This window comes from Schistocerca gregaria, chromosome 9 (genome assembly GCF_023897955.1).
Source record: "Schistocerca gregaria isolate iqSchGreg1 chromosome 9, iqSchGreg1.2, whole genome shotgun sequence".
NCBI classification, from domain to species: Eukaryota; Metazoa; Arthropoda; class Insecta; order Orthoptera; family Acrididae; genus Schistocerca; species Schistocerca gregaria.
The window spans coordinates 97,434,047-97,451,795 of NC_064928.1; the positions used below are offsets into that span (position 1 = coordinate 97,434,047).

At 38.6% G+C, this 17,749-nt stretch overlaps 1 long non-coding RNA gene across 1 annotated transcript in view; it reads right to left on the reverse strand.

Annotated features, from left to right (window-relative positions):
• Window positions 1-453: 453 nt before the first annotated feature.
• Window positions 454-17,749, reverse strand: part of LOC126291752 (uncharacterized) — a 57,723-nt gene continuing 40,427 nt past the window's right edge. Inside the window, exons 2-3 of the long non-coding RNA XR_007551860.1 lie at window positions 13,376-13,596; window positions 454-953 (exon numbers count right to left, since the gene is read on the reverse strand). This is a non-coding gene — a long non-coding RNA (uncharacterized LOC126291752). The remainder of the gene's footprint in view (window positions 954-13,375; window positions 13,597-17,749) is intronic.

The following is a 17,749-nucleotide window of genomic DNA, read 5'->3' on the forward strand; positions in this document are numbered from 1 at the left end:
TTCTGGGTTTCAGGGAGATGCACCAGTTTTGGATCGAATCTGCCTGGCAAATTAATGGTGAGACTCACAGTGCCAGCCAGCCTGGATGTGGCTTTTATGCAGTTTCCCACATCTAAGTAATGCCAGACTCGTAACATATGCTACCTCACTTACAATATTCATGAACAGTTCAAAAACACTCTCACACATTCGCATGGGTAACACTAGATATAAACCAATGGGTTAACAAACACTGTCTCAGAGGAGGGGAAGGGGTGGCGACAGGCATGGCATCTGGCCACTCTCTACGACTAACATTGCTGAATCCAGGATTGATGCGCAGACTCTGTGTACACATGGAATAAAAGAAACAAACAATAAAGAAAGACTGATTCAGATGTCAATTCAATTACTGGAATCTGAAGAGAATGTGGTTTGCTCTTAAATCAATTCATGCTCCAAAAATAAGTTAAGTTAGTTCCTTCTGATTTTTTTATTTACGAACAGGATTCATGGATACAAAAATGAATTGGTAGACTATGGAATGAATCAAGTTTCTCATTGAATGAGTACAGACCCTTCAGATTTCAACACACTGAAGTCCATTTCTAGCTTGGTAATGATCCCACTCTCTCTTAATTTCATCAATCAGGTCCAGAACCTCTCCATACCCTTCAAATAGGTTCCTTGCCACCATCACCGATTCAACAATCATCTGCAAACCTTGGCCCAAGTTGGCCTTGTCATTATTTAAGAAAAGGGCCAATTGCTGCATGAAGCACTCGATTTGCCTCCCGGTAAGACTTATCCTGGCAATCGCAGCTCTCAATCTCCAGAGCAGTCGGCAAACCCTGGCCTGTTCAGGGTCCATGTTCTTGAACACACTTTCTGCCATTTGGTTCATCATCTCTTCCAAGAACAGCTGCCCAACCGTCTTCCAGAGTCCTGCCATCATTCAAGTTGGAAGGTTCTACCTGCAAGAAAAGGAAGAAGATGACGATGACAGACATTAGGAGCAGTTCAACAGCAAATACTGCATTTCTAAAAATCCAGTGGTGCACAGTAATTAAAGGTTGCCTCATCCACAAGATACTATTGCTATCTTAAGTACTGCTACAAAAGAGACCACATTCACAAAGAGGCTGCTCTGGCACTGATAAAAACAGCAAAAATCGCTAAACTTAAACAAGGTTCCTTGGAAGAACAGCATTTCTTTCTGATTCTACAGAGACAGCAATGATTGCGCAAACTCAGTATCCACTTTCATTACATGACATCTTTAAAGCTGTGGATCAAGCATTCCAAACGCATCTGGCTTGGTACCACATAAACTTTTACTAACGTAAGTATGATTAATATGTGTATATCAAACAAAATGTGTGATTGGGCTGACAATTTCTTAGAAGTGAGGATGCAGAATGCTACTTTGGATGGTCATCAATATAAGCAGTAGTAACTTGAGGCATGCCCCAGGTAGTTTTGGAACTCTTGTTGTTCATGTTGTACAAGATATCCATAGTTAAGTGTCAGTTTCAAAATGCTGTGGAAAGAGAAACACTGTTCAGAATTGGTCAAATCTAAATAGCACATTATTGACACAGGGGGAAATGTCATACAACAAAAAATAATGAAAATTCTATCAACAGATGGCACTGTTAAGTGCCTTAATGTAAATGGGTTGGCTACAAATGACAAATGAACCACAATATGACAGCAGTGGTTTCAGATTTTATATTACACTCTTCCTGAAGCAAAAAACCACATAAAAAGCAAAATGACATCGGGTTTTAGTTGTCCTGGGGAAAAAAAATTGTTTGAAAAGCGAAATGACATTTGTTTCTCATTTTTGTGAGACTGGCACAAGACCTGGTCAATATACCGTCCACTATTTTCTGCCACAGGTTGAAATCGAGAAATAGCTTGTTCCACAACAGATTGAAGTGTCTCAGAGATCAGGTTCAGAATGCATTGCCCCATGCATATCTTCAATCTGGCTATGTTTGTGACTGGAACACTGAACACAATCTTTCAGGTAATCCCACAACTAGAAGTCACAGGTGGTCAGAGTGTAGAGAAATGAAGGCTGATAATTCTAGCACATCCAAAATGCCTCTATAGCAGCTGCATCACTGGCTGTGGGATTTGCAGAGGATTGCCATCTTACATAAAAATGATCCTATACACACACCCACACTCTTGCAGGGTTGGAATGACGTTGATGTGCAAAAGATTCTCATAATGTTTACCAGTGATGGTACAGGTAACAGGACCATAGGACTCATCTCCTCAAAAAAATATGGCCCTAGTATAAATGATGCTGTCAATCGGCACTACACAGCCACCTTTGCAGAATGAATTGGTACTGGCTGATAAGTGTGCAGATTTTCTCTTGCCCAATTCTGTAGTTCTGCATGTTGGCATGTTCTTGGCAATGGAACGGGCTTCATCTGATCACAGAATGTTTCATGGCCATTCACTGTCCACTTCCGTGTGAGCAAGAAATTCCAGAGTGGGCGTTTGTCTTGCTGGAAGGTTAGCAGGAAGCAACTTCTGAACACAGGTGATTTTGTACGGACAGCAATGCAGGATATTCCGAAGAATTTTATGCACCACGCTCGCCAGCATGACCAATGTTTGGGCAATTCCCCATGCAGTGCATGTTAGCACATTACAACACCACCCCTTCTACAATGCTGTGGCCACATCTTCGACAGCTGTTGGATCAACTGTTTTGTTCCCTCTGACACAGTGCACATGAAGAGAACCAGTCTTTTTGAATTTTGTGATCATTTTCTCCAGACACTTAGCAGACATTGCACCAGTGCAATTTTTCATACCCTTGAGTGTCCAGAACTTCTGCAGCACTGCTGGCACACTGTCACTGTCCTTGCAAAAGATCTTGGCCAACAGTGTGTGATCTTTCACGGAGACAGTAATGTTGAGGGTCTCGAACGCAAACTGAGAAACAACCGCAAACAACATGTCTATTGATGTGCATATTCTGACACTTACAGCACCGTCTATTGGTTGGTAAAATTTTTGATAAACTGTTCTCTTGATCCATGACCTTTTCCCCTGCCTCAATAATATTCAGTTCAAATTTGATGTCATTCTGAGCAGTGGTTCTCTTTCTACAGCATTTTGAAACGAAATTTAACAGTGGAAAGCTCCATATTGGTGACCTGACAGAAAATATTAAACTAACCTCAGACTTTTCACAGATGATGTAGTTATCTATTATGAAACATTCCCTGAAAGATGGTGCACAGATATCCAATCAGATAACACCACAGAACTGGAGAAACGCCTTAACAAATCTGTATTTGCAATTTGAGTGAAGCTGACATAGGTGACATAAAAATGAAAGACCTGCATACTTTGCCTACTTTTATTCCATGTCATATGGTATAATATTTTGGGGTAACTCTTCAAGTCAAACAAAAGTTTTCAGAGTCCAAACGCGTGTAATACGTATTATTTGTGGAGTAAATTCACAGACATTATGTAGAAACCTCTTCAAAGAACTGGGTATACTAACTACTGCCTCTCAGTATATTTACTCCTTAATGAAATTTGTCCTAAATAATATATCTTTTTTTTCCAACAAACAGCTCAGTTCATACATACAATACCAGGAACAAAAATGGTCTGCACAAGGACTTAAAAGCACTTACTTTAGTTCAAAAAGGTGTCCACTACTCAGGAACACTCATCTTCAATAATTTGGCAGCAAACACAAAAAATTTAATTACAAATAAAGATCAGTTTAAAAGGAGTCTGAAATAATTTCTAGAGTCCAACTCCTTCTACTCCATTGATGAATTTTTTTAATAGAAACAAATGATGAATTGTGTATATTCATACTATTAGTATTGTTATTTCAGTTAAAAAAAGACATGTTCCACATCCACAAGGATCTCCTCAGCACAGATCTATGTAATGAAAACCTAATCTAATCTAATAAGATAACACTTCAAAGGGGTGCAAAGACTGGCAACTTGTTTAACATGTGCAGAACGGTATAGTTATGCACATCACAATATGAAAAAGTGTGATATCCTATGCCTACAATATCAATGATTCACAATTAGAAACAGTCAACTGAAGCAGTTACTTGAGTGTACCAATTTGTAGGTTTATGCAATGTAACAATCACATAGGCTTAGTCATACATAAAGTAGGTGGCAGACTGCTTCATTGGCAGGATACTGGGAAAATGTAGTCAGCCTACAAAGGACACTGCATATAAAACATTTGTGTATCCTATCTTAGAATGTTGCTGAATAGTGTGGTACTTGTGTAAAAAATTACTAACAGAGGTTGTTGAATGTACGAGGGTGACAACTATTTATTTACAGCTCAAACAAAATAGATACGTGTTTCAAAGTAGTCACCAGTATTGTGTATATCCTGTTGCAAACGACATGGAAGTCGTAGGATACTCTTAGCAGTGCCAGTTGTGTTGACAGTTCGAGCGATGGGTCTATTGCCTGACAAATTTGTAGCAGTTCTGAAGCTAATGCCGTGAAGTGTTTCCTTCAGTTTAGAAATCGAGTTGAACTCACAAGGGCTTAAGGGTCAATCCATACCAAGTGGTCCAAGAAAACAATTATAGGTTGCTTGATTATTTCCGAAAAATTTTATATTTGCTGGGTGAATTCCACATACTTTAGTAGTCCAAAAAACATATATATATATATATATATATATATATATATATATATATATTAAATTGTTTAATATTTTGAAATGGCAGCCATATTTGTTCCAGGCTGCGTGCGGTTTTTTTCCTTTTTTTTTTTAAAGCATCTACATTTTTTTTACAATTATTCAGTAGTGGATTGTCGAAAGCTTTTCAGATGAAATGCACTTACTTCAACATACTCTGGGCTACAAATTAACATCATTATCACTTAGCTGAATGTATTCTTTAATATATTTTTAATAGTTCAAAGTTATCAGCCACAAATTAAAAAAACTCAATTTTTGGACAGATGTTTTGATTAATTTCTCAACTTAAACATTTTTTCTGCTATTACACTGAATAATATAGTTACTTTTTCTAGAGTATCAATGTTGAGCAGTGTACACTTAAAAAATACACTATCCAAAAAAATGGATTTTTAAAATTTTTTCATTTTGTGGCCTGCAATATCTTTGTTGGGGGATCAGATAGAAATTTGTAAACTTCACCATTAATAGACCTTTATGATATCAAACTTCAGTATAAATTTAACAATGGAAAATCCAGGATGGAATCTAACAATACCAGAGAAGGAAAGTTGCTACACACCATATAGCGGAGATGCTGAGTCGCGATAGGCACAATAAAAAGATTCACACAATTAAAGCTTTCAGCCATTAAGCCCTTTGTCAGCAGTAGACACACATACAAACACACACACACACACACACACACACACACACACACACACACACACACACACAAATGCAACTTACACACACATCTGTAGTCTCAGAGAGAGCTGAGACCATACTGTGAACAGCAGCACCAGTGCGTCACTTTTTTATCCATGTGTCCCACTTTTCAAAGAGGACAGGAACAGGAGTTGTGTGATTTCCACATATTAATCTCATGTCTACCTACACTCAGGTGTTGTGGCTGTAGCTGGAAGACTGACCACGGGCAGTCTGGCTTGCCTGAAAAGGCAAAACTGTGTGGATAAAGAGACCAGACAGTAGCTAGCAAGCAGACTGTGCCTAAGGAAATGGAAACATATTGCAAATGTAAGTTGATAAGCACATCCTATCAAAATTTAGTCATCAGAGACATACAAGTAATATTTTGTAGTGCCACCAAGAACCTTGTACTGGTCTCAGTTCAGTGAAGAAGACAGTCCACATGTTTCTCAGGTATTTCATACCGAGTCATTGATAGTTAGATCTCATATAGCTACCAAATTGCGGCAATGTTGACTGCTATATTTCACACACTCTTCTAAATAGTCGTAAAAAGTCGTCATGCGTATTCCACAAGCGTGCATACAGTGCATGGCAGAGGGTACCCTGCACCACTACTACTCATTTCCTTTCCGTTTCATTCACAAACAAAAGAACGGAAAAACGACTGTCTGTATGCCTCAATGTGAGCCTGATTTCTTATCCCAGAGACATACTTCTGTATTCAGTTTGGCTGATTTACTCGAGGTACAATAGGGTCATGAAATCAGCAATGTATTCCTGCAGCTGTTTGTACACAGGTTTAGTCATCTTGGATGATGTAGAAGAAAGGCCAACATTTTTCACCAAAAATATTGAAATAAAAATTTTGGTTCATGTTCATGGTAACCTGAATGAGTACTCCAAACTCATTCGATGAGGAAGACCCTCAGTATAATGTACAACCATCTCTGGCTTATGTACACCCTTCAAATACTTTGGTTAAATTCCTCATTGGGGCATCAGACAGTGGAAACTCCAGACAGGAATACCAACAGTGTTAGGAAAAGGATAGATCACTATTCACCATAAAGATGACCCATTGAGTTGCAGACAGGCACAAAGAAATGACTGTTCCACATTATAGCTTCTGGCAAAAGTCTTCTTCACCAAAGGAAACACACAAACACAAACACACACACACACACACACACACACACACACACACATTCACACAAGCAAGCACATCTCGTGCACACATGACCGGCTACCATCAGCATCTCTGACTGGAATGCAAATGCCATGTGAACAGCAATCTGGAGTGGGATGGGCAAGAGGGAAGGATGGCAGGGTATGGGTGAGGAGAGAGAGGAGCACTGTGTGGTGGCGCATGCAGGGACTAGGGCCAGCCAGGAACAGTGTCTGCAGGTGAGGTGTGGGGAAAAAAATCGGGGAGTGGAAAAGGAGAACAGCAGAAAAGTGAAAAGGATGAGTTAGTACACTGGCAAAAGGCAGCACACAAGGATGAGGGGATGTCAAAAGGTAGGAGGTGACAGGACGCAAGAGCAGGAACTGTTGGGTGAAGGGTAAGAGAAGAGTAAGTTACTGTAGTTTGAGGGCACGACAATTTCGGGAGCAGAGAATATAGTGTAAGGATAACTCCTGTCTGTCCAGTTCAGAAAAGTTGGTGGTGGAGGGGAGGATCCATACGGCCCAGGTTGTGCAGCAGTCAAATCTTCAAACATTATTATGTCAGCCTCAAGAATCTACCCCAAGATGTGACTGCAGCCAACAATGAGAAAATGAATATAAGTAAAAAAGGTTTATTTTTTGTATATCTTACACCTCTCAAAGCTTTTGAAACTAATGAAGAGGCTGGAAAATTTAATTTTGATGTGTGGGAGGGTAAGACTATAACACTGTTTCTGTACCACCAGGTGCAAAACATTACCTTTTGTGGATGTACACAAACCTTTGAACAGGAGTTACTGCTTTGTCTTAGCTCAACCATTCATTTCTTTTTCTTGTTGTTGTGGTCTTCAGTCCTGAGACTGGTTTGATGCAGCTCTCCATGCTACTCTATCCTGTGCAAGCTTCTTCATCTCCCAGTACTTACTGCAACCTACATCCTTCTGAATCTGCTTACTGTATTCATCTCTTGGTCTCCCTCTACGATTTTTACCCTCCACACTGCCCTCCAATGCTAAATGTGTGATCCCTTGATGCCTCAGAACATGTCCTACCAACCGGTCCCTTCTTCTTGTCAAGTTGTGCCACAAACTCCTCTTCTCCCCAATTCTGTTCAATACCTCCTCATTAGTAATGTGATCTTCCCATCTAATCTTCAGCATTCTTCTGTAGCACTACATTTCGAAAGCTTCTATTCTCTTCTTGTCCAAACTAGTTATTGTCCATGTTTCACTTCCAAATGTGGCTACACTCCATACAAATACTTTCAGAAACGACTTCCTGACACTTAAACCTATCCTCCATGTTAACAAATTTCTCTTCTTCAGAAACGCTTTCCTTGCCATTGTCAGCCTACATTTTATATCCTCTTTACTTCAACCATCATCAGTTAGCAAAACTCCTTCACTACTTTAAGTGTCTCATTTCCTAATCTAATTCCCTCAGTATCACCTGACTTAATTCCTCTACATTCCATTATCCTCGTTTTGCTTTTGTTGATGTTCATGTTATATCCTCCTTTCAAGACACTGTCCATTCCGTTCAGATGCTCTTCGAAGTCCTTTGCTGTCTCTGACAGAATTACAATGTCATCGGCGAACCTCAAAGTTTTTAGTTCTTCTCCATGGATTTTAATACCTACTCCGAATTTTTCTTTTGTTTCCTTTACTGCTTCCTCAATATACAGACTGAATAACATTGGGGAAAGGCTACAACCCTGTCTCACTCCCTTCCCAACGATGGCTTCCCTTTCATGTCCCTCGACTCTTATAACTGCCATCTGGTTTCTGTATAAATTGTAAATAGCCTTTCACTACGCATGTTTTACCCCTGCCACCTTTAGAATTTGAAAGAGAGTATTCCAGCCAACATTGTCAAGGTATAAAAACACCATACAGGATGTGAATGGTTGGCGTTGTTCATGAGCCAATTGATGACATGTAAGCAGAGATCCACATACAAGCACCTGCTGATTTTTGTGATTTTTGCTTAGAGCGTGTGGTACCCGCACATCCAATTTTTGAACTTTCCTCACTGCGATGCAAATGTCGCACAATGGTTCACACAGTTCATCACATTTGATGGTTCTTGAGTATACTGAGGTAGACTGCCAAGGATTAATGTGATTAAATGATCTTCATCAAACTCCAAAATATCTTCCTGAATGTGGAGACTCACTAATGTCAAAATGATCCTCCTTAAAATGAGAAAACCATTTTCTTGCTATTGTCTGTCCACCATACAGGGCACAAAAATGTCTGACTGCCTCCACAGCTGTTACCTCTCTACTGAAGAATATTTCAGAAATGTCCTGATTTCTCCATTTGTCACTCCATTTTGTTGTGTCCACAGCTCCACTCACTATCTCCGAATGCCAAACGACATTACATAAGCTCAAACAGCAACAGTGTACCACAAATTAAAAATAACCATTAATGAATAAACCCATAGCTGCTGAAATACCAATGAGTAAACAAAAATGCCACAAACTTCTATACCGACCTAATAACCACCCTGGTCATTTTGTGGTAACCCAAATGATTGAGCTCAAGTTGTGGTATGAAGGTTATCCCTAAAACATTGACTGAGTGAGGTGGCGCAGGGGTTAGCACACTGGACTCGCATTCTGGAGGACGATGGCTCAATCCCGCATCCGGCCATGCTGATTTAGGTTTTCCGTAATTTCCCTAAATCACTCCAGGCAAATGCCAGGATGCTTCCTTTGAAAGGGCACAGCCGACTTCCTTCCCCATCCTTCCCTAGTCCGATGAGACTGATGACCTTGCTGTCTGGTCTCAACCCTAAAACATCGTAGAACTACCTCCACATTGAAATACATCCATCATGTAGTAGAGGTTGTACACTTCATTCAGTTCTGAGTACAGTCAGCAGCTTGCACCATTTAAAAAATTACAAATGCTCATCGCGTGTGGTCCCCTTCACAACGCTCACTAGTGAAGTGGTCCAGGTGTCTCTGCACTCACTAACAGAAGGAATACCTGTTGGGTTTGACACAAACTGACAATGAAAAGACATGATATTTGTCTCCCATCCCTGTCAGCTAGGATCTTTTCATGACCACTCTCCTTGTCCTGTGTACATGGCTGCAAGTGATACACCATTCTTTGTACAAGTGTTCAACTGTTGGTGCTGATACACCATCCAATATGGAAAATTTTTCAACGAGTGATCACGGGCACGTCCAAACACCATAGCTGCCTTCTGCCAATTTGGTATATCTTCACCCATCTTACTGTGCTGATTCCATACAAGGACTGGCACATCTTCATATATACTGTGTGAACCATTGTAAAGTGCATATCAGAGGCTACATTCCACTGTACTAGTTATTAGGGCCTTTTCCCATTCCATACACATATGTAGCACGGGGAAAATGATTCCTTAAATGCCACTGTGTGAGCTGTAATCAATCTAATCTTGCCCTCACAATCCCTATGTGAGTGAACCATAGGGGTTGTAGAATATTCCAAGAGTCATTATTTAAAGCAGGTTCTTGAAACTTGGTCACTAAACTTTCTCAGGATAGTTCCTGTAGCTCTTCAAGACTCAGCCAGTTCAGTTCTTTCCACATCTCATCGTCAGTGACACTCTACCGTGGGTGAAACAAATGTATTACTATTCGTGCTGCCCTTTTCTGTGTATGTTCAATATCCTCTGCTAATCATATCTGGTATGGATCCCAAACACTTGAGCATTATTCTACACTGGGGCACATGAGTGATTTGTAACAGTCTCATTTGCATATTTTTTGTTTTGTAAAGTGCACAATTTTACATTTTTGAACATTTATTGGAAGCTGCCAATCACTGCACTACTTTGAAATCTTATATGAAGGCCTGCAGAATATTTGTACCACTTTGTTCAGACTGTACTTTGTAGAAGCTAAATGTGTCCTCTACAAAAGTCTCAGTTTACAATTAATGTTGACTGCAATATCATTAATATACTACCAAAAAATCCTCAATCCCAAACAATTTTACACTCTGGGCAACTGCATCTGTTGAAACGCATGAAGTCAGGAAGAATTCCAGCCGCAGCTGGTAAAATTGTTGTTTATTAAAACATGACTGGTTTCATGGCTTTAAGGCACATCATTGGTACACTTACATTGTAAAAACAAAGTACAGTGTCACCACTTTTTACAGATATTAAGATCAGAAAAAATAGAATGTCTAAATAAAAAATAGAATGTCTAAAACTTACCCACAGCATTAAAATATCATAGGCACACCCATCTCTCCTAGGCAAAGGTTACTATTCAGAGAATGTCGTCAATGTTATGGCGAGCGAAAGGTAAAGTAGATGTGCCCCATTCATTAAAATTTGCCTGCATCTAAAAGAGAAAATATATTTTATAGTGAGCAGATGATAATTTTTTTAAAAAAAGAGGCTAGATTGGTGAGTAAGAAGTGTCTGCTAAATGGTTAGTCGCAGTACACATAAACTACAATAAGGAATCAGGTGGCAGAGTCTTACCAGTATGACAGCTCAGTGCAGGTCAAGGCAAAAGCAGCCCGCATAATTGACAAAGAGAGACTAGCTGGCTGGCGGAACGGAAGCTATCCATGTGGACGGTGTGACGTAGTATACTTATGACTAGGAGTGCTTGGTCGCTACCTTTACAAGCAAGAATAGTACAAAATGTTATTACCTATTAGCACCTAATCATACAAACAATCAAAGTTAGCCAGGATGATATGGTACTTTAATTCCAACTGGCTATTCAACATGAACTATGCATTTTCTTTTTTATGTCTAAATATTTTCACTTCCTCTGCTAAATTCAAAACATAGCTGTTTTCTTTTTTATGAGGTATTTTTAAATTTTCTGAAGGGCTTGTGACACTGTGCCCCTCTTCACATTAAGTGCACTGTTGATGCAGAGCAGGGATTATTTAAGTTAAAGTACTTCTGGAATCTTACTCGAAATGACCTACGAGTTTGCCCTATTTTTTAGGGCACTCATTGCATGTAATGCAGTATACGCCTGCTCAATTATATTTATTCACCACAGTTTTTTTCTCGTGCCAGAGTTTTCTGCCTGGAACTGAAAAATGTAAAATACACTGCAATAATGCCTTTGGATCTCGTACGACTGCCAATTTTTTTGGATACTGCACCCAGATATGGTATTCAACAAAAAATAGACCATTCCCTTGTCTGCTCGGCTGGTCTAAGCATTATAAAATCTGCCTCTAATGCACCATGGGAAAGAATTTCTATTTTTTAGTATACTTCAATCAAAATTTTAAAATACCTCAAAAAAAGATAACAGCCATATTTTGAATATTTCAGAGGAAGTGAAAATCTTTAGAAATACAAAAGAAAACACACAATTCACTTTGAATAACCAGTTGAAATCAAAGTACCACAGCATCCTGGCTAACTTTGTTGCATGATTAGTTGCTAGTAGGTAATAAAATTCTGTAGTATTCTCGCTCGTAAAGGTTGTGACCCAGCACTACTAGATGTAAATCTATGACGTCACACCGTCCACACCGATAGCTTCCGTTCCATCAGCCAGCTGGTCTCTCTCTGTCATTCGTGCGGGCAGCTTTTGCTTTGCCTTGCACTGTGCTGCCCTGCTGTCACACCTGATACTTTCCACACAGTAATTCGCACGTGTCGCCAATAATCATGTTAGCAGTGACAATTCTTAATCGCCAATCCAACCTTCTCTGAGTAGTAACTTTTGACTAGGAGTGATGGTATGCCTATGATCTTTTTAACATTGTGAGTATGTTTTAGAAATTCCTTTACTAATTTTAATATTTGTAAAAAGTGTTGACACTGTACTTTGCTTTTTAGCACTTAGGTTCACCTGATGATGTGGCTTAAAGCCAGAAACCTGCCGTGTTTTAATAAACAAGAATTTTGCCAATTGTGAGTAGAATTCTTCCTGACATCAATACTCAATCCAGTGACATATTTTGTCTGGTATGCCATATAATCGTAGTTTTGGCAACAAATGTAGGTTTGGTACTAAGTCAAATGCTTTTCGTAAGATGAGAAATACTGCATCTACCTTACTGCCTTGATCCACGGCTTTCAAGATGTCATGCGAGAGAAGGCCGAGTTGAGTTTCACATGACCTGTGCTTTCCAAATCCATGCCAGTTGTCATGGAGGAGATTGTTCTGTTCTGTTCATGATACCTCATTGTCTTTGAGCTCAGGATGTGTTCTAAGACGAACTCCGGTTCACTGACATGAGTTACATCATTATAAATATTTTGTCGATTTAGCTGGTCAATTCTGAATTATATAGGTAGCCATGTGCCCACGCAGTGTGGATCACAGGACTCATGGTTACTTGCGTAATTCTCAAATGACCAGCTAGTTCCAATAATTATTATTTATCCACAGAAATAATAAGATTATAAAAGTACTCCACAGAAGTATTTGTCATTTGGCTGTACACAAGGACTGCACCACCATAACTAAGAAGAATAAGTGAAAAAAAAGGAAGAAGAAGCTGCAACAACAATAATAATTTCATGTGGCTTAAACAAATATCCATTAACAGTGTAATGTTATAAAGTACTGACTTTTCATTCATATGGCAGAAGGCACCTCAGATACAAGACAAAGGAATTTTATATCAGGTTTCTAAATGTTAATTCCTTTTGAAATATTAATATGTACAATAATTTATAAAGTTATTAAAAAATTAGTTTTAAAAAATGGAAACTCATTGAGAACAATATTGCTAGCCTAGGGATACAGAGGATATATGTAGCCAGCTAAGACCACAGGCTCACGATCATCTTACAGATGCATCTGTGCTACCTCTATAAGATTCCCTGAGGTCACTGGTTGGTTGCACTCAATGCTGCTTATCTTCGGAGAGTCCACCCCTGGCTCTGTTTCCTGTGCTGCTGCTTTGAACAGGTGTTAGCTACTCTGTAGCTGGACTGCCCTCGGGTTGAATGGACACCGACTGACAGATTTTGCTCTTTGACTGAGGGCTGTTTAGTTTATCATTACAGCCCACACTGACTGAATTCCAGCTGAGATTTAAAAAGAGAAATGTTAGAACTGTTAATCTATGACAACATGTTGTTTCGAGATAAAGTCTTATTATAGGACATACAAAACCTCGTCTGTTTGGTATGTTTTCTTACTATAAAATTCTGACAGCAAAAATAAAAACAAGAGGGGTTTCTCAGACCATTTAGTTATCTCTAATTTCCTTTTTCTTGTCATTGCTACTTGAAATTTGTTATTAGACCTTACTTAAGTACAAACAATGTTCTTCCTGAAGTTTATAGCAGGGAGAAATATCGACACACTGCTGACATTGCCCTATATTCATCTGTCAATATTACCCCACTCAGACAACGTGCAGAGACCACACTTTAATGCCTTTGCTAATGCTGGAAATGTGAGAAAACCCATGCTAAAAGATGCACAAGAAGACATACTTTGTAGCTGTTTCCATTAAAGAAGTATTGAAATGTTCACCTCAGTTTAAACATAGGCCAAAATCATCATCAAAATTCATACAATGTAGGCTTTCACGACCGGTATTGTCTTCACTTAAAACTTCCAGACTGAAAGACCGTGAAGATCATCAAAATTCAATAAAATCAGTTTTTAACACCACAATAAGACTGTCTTTCACAACAACTCATCCCCTCTACACCTACATCTGGCATCATCCGCTATGCTGCAGCACTTATCTCTCATAGACAACAGAGATACTCAGCTGATTAAAAAATGGTGTCAGTGTTGCCTGACAAGTCAGAATTGCCCCTGATCTCCCTTATTATCAGACACATATAGCTCGTCATCTGCAACTAAATCATGTTAATGTGAGTTTGGTTGTGTATTTAACATATGATTTTATAGCTAAATATAATTTTGTTGTGCGAAAATATTTTGTGACTATATAGATATATGGCATTAATGATGTAAATAAAATAGAAAGAAACTTCCACATGGGAAAAATATATTAAAAACAAAGATTCCAAGACTTACCAAGCGGGAAAGCGCCGGTAGACAGGCACAATAAAATAACACACAAATACACACACACAAAATTTCGAGCTTTTGCAACCGGCGGTTGCTTCGTCAGGAAAGAGGGAAGGAGAAGGAGAGATGAAAGGATGTGGTTTTAAGGGAGAGGGTAAGGAGCCATTCCAATCCCAGGAGCGGAAAGACTTACCTTAGAGGGACAAAAGGATAGGTAAGTCTTTCCGCTCCTGGGATTGGAATGGCTCCTTACCCTCTCCCTTAAAACCCACATCCTTTCATCTTTCCTTCCCTCTTTCCTGACAAAGCAACCGCCGGTTGCAAAAGCTCGTAATTTTGTGTGTGTGTGTTTGTGTGTTATTTTATTGTGCCTGTCTACCGGCGCTTTCCCGCTTGATATATGGCATTACTTACATTTAGCTTTCAAAAATCTTTCTTCATCTGCATTCTCAAAAGCTGTTGAGAAATGTACACAAACACTACACGTATTTTTTGGGAACTTCATTTGTAAATAGGATTAACACTTTTCAATGTTACCAAAACACAGTGTTAATGTAGTTGTTGCATGTGCGGTCCCAATTAGCATTCTCTTATTCTCAAGTCAGTTTGATGCCAATCTGAATTTTGTTTACTTCTTGCCTCCACCTATGTGTGCATGCTTGTGTGATAGCTGTTTATGATACGTTACATAAATTTCCTTTTATGTGTTAAATAGTGTGCCAGTGCTTGGTGTCGTGTAGTCATTACAATCTGTATTCTTTCAGCTAATGCCTTCTATATGTGGAAGTGTTTCTTTGATTGTTAAGTCTATTTTATAGACTTATTATTTTTAAATCTGATTTTATTTTAGTTGGGGGATGGTTGTGAGCTATTAGGTGTCCAGCAAATGCTCTGAGGTATCCTGAATATCTTAGTTTTGAAGTTCCTGCATTTTAGCCCTATGTATACTGACTGACAAGAGTTGCGTGATAATCGTATATGACTGATCTGTTGAACTTATCTGCGGGTGTTCCTTATGTTCTGTGCTTTTTCTGTGTTGTGTTGTCTATTTGTATCCTATTTGTAGTACTTGTTCCTTTAAATTGTTGACTATTCTTTGAACTACTTTAAGTTTTTGGGTGAGTATGAGCCACTTTCTTTTGCGTGCGAGTACTTGCATCATCGTGTCTTGCATGTGGCCATTGTCTGTATGTCCCGTTCTTCTGTGTTGTTATGCAAGGTCTTGTGTACATGTAGCCAGTTCATTCCCTTTCTGTCTACAGAGATTTGGGTTTACTTTATGTATCTTCCAGGTATCATAGCCATTTTCCATTACTAATTGATTTATATTGTTTTGCTTCTGTTCTGTTTAATCTGTGGAGCACAAATCTGAAGCTTGCTTGTTTCTCTGTCAATGAGCGGTGTAACTGATTGTACATTTCCAGAGTACTATAAACCATGAGTGCTGTTTATTCTCTGTACAGTGAGTTCCAGAAAATTTAATGTCAACATAGAAGAGGCAATATTTTAAAGAAACAAGAGCTTCACATACAAAACAGAATAGACAATATAACACAGTAAAAACTCAGAACACAGGACACACTCACAAATAAATTCAACAGATCAGACAACACTTGTCACTCAAATACACAGTGAAAATATGCAAGAACTTTAAAACAAGACATCCAGAACACCTCGAGTTCTACAGAGTAACAGTTCCCACAGCAAATTTGCTGACCACCTAACAGCCCACAATCAATACCAAATTAAATTACAGACAGCTTTGAAAACATTAATATCCAGCAACGGCCTCTACCTTCTATCATAAATTTACAAAAGAAGAAACCTTTCACATTCATAAGGCATTACCAGAAGGAAAATAAGTTACACACAACAACACTACACTATGTGATGGCACAATATTTTAACACGTTAAAAGATCTTTATAGAAAAGATGATATAAGTAGCTAAAAAACACACACACATACACACACACAGAGGAAAAAAGCCAACGAAACCCAAATTTGGCACCATATTGACTTGAGGAGCAAGAGAATGCAAACTGGGATAAAACTCACAACAGCAACACTAACACTAAGGTTTGGTAAAGCTGAAAAATGTCATTGCAATATGTATAATGTTTGCATATGCTTCTCAACAGCTTATGGGAACGCAGGTAAAACAGGATTTTTGAAAGCTAAATGTAAGAACTAGTCACAAAATATTTTCACACAAAAAATTATGTTTAGATATAAACTAAACTCCCTTTCCCACCATCTAACTTCAGATGACATGCACACTGCACAGTAATGTAGAAAAATTCAGGTAATGAGAACAACAGAAAAAGACCGGTTTTTAGGCATCATGTTTGTAGAATGATTATCACTTAAAACATGTCCACATTTTACAGACATAACAAAGAATGCACACTATTGGTGGCACAAATATGATGAAACATCTACATCTACAGCTACATCATTACTACGCAGTTCACACATTAAGTGTCTTGGGAGGGTTCATAAAACCACCTTCAGACTATTCTGAAAAAACTAACCTTTAATTTTTCCGTGAAATTTCTGATTTCTCTTAATGGGACACTCTTCCTAGTTCTTGATAATACAAAATGAGCTGTCTGTCTTTGAACTTTTTTTATGTCATATGTCAATCCAATGTGGTAAGAATCCCAACACAAGATGGATGGGCAAGTGAAGTGTGTTTCTTTAGTAGACCTGCTATATCTTGTAAATGTTCTGCCAGTAAAACACAGTATTTGGTTTGCCTTTCTCACAACATTATCTATGTGATCATCCCAATTCAAATTGTTCATAATTATAAACACTAGGTATTTAGTTGAATTGACAGCCTTCAGATTTGTATGATTGTTCGTGTAGCCAAAATCTAATGGATTCCTTTTGCTCCTCATATGGATGACCTAATACTTTTCATGACATAGTGTGAATTGCAATTTTTGGCACTATACAGATACCATTCTGCAATTGATTTTGATCTTCTGATGACTTTAGTAGATGGTAAATGACAGCATCACTTGCGAACAATCTAACATGTTGCTCAGATTTTCTCCTAAGTTGTTTACAAAGATCAAGAACAGCAGAGGACTTACAACAGTTCCTAGAGAAACACCATATATTACTTCTGTTTCCATCATGTGAACTTTCTGACAGGAAGTCATGAATCCATTCGGCCAACTGA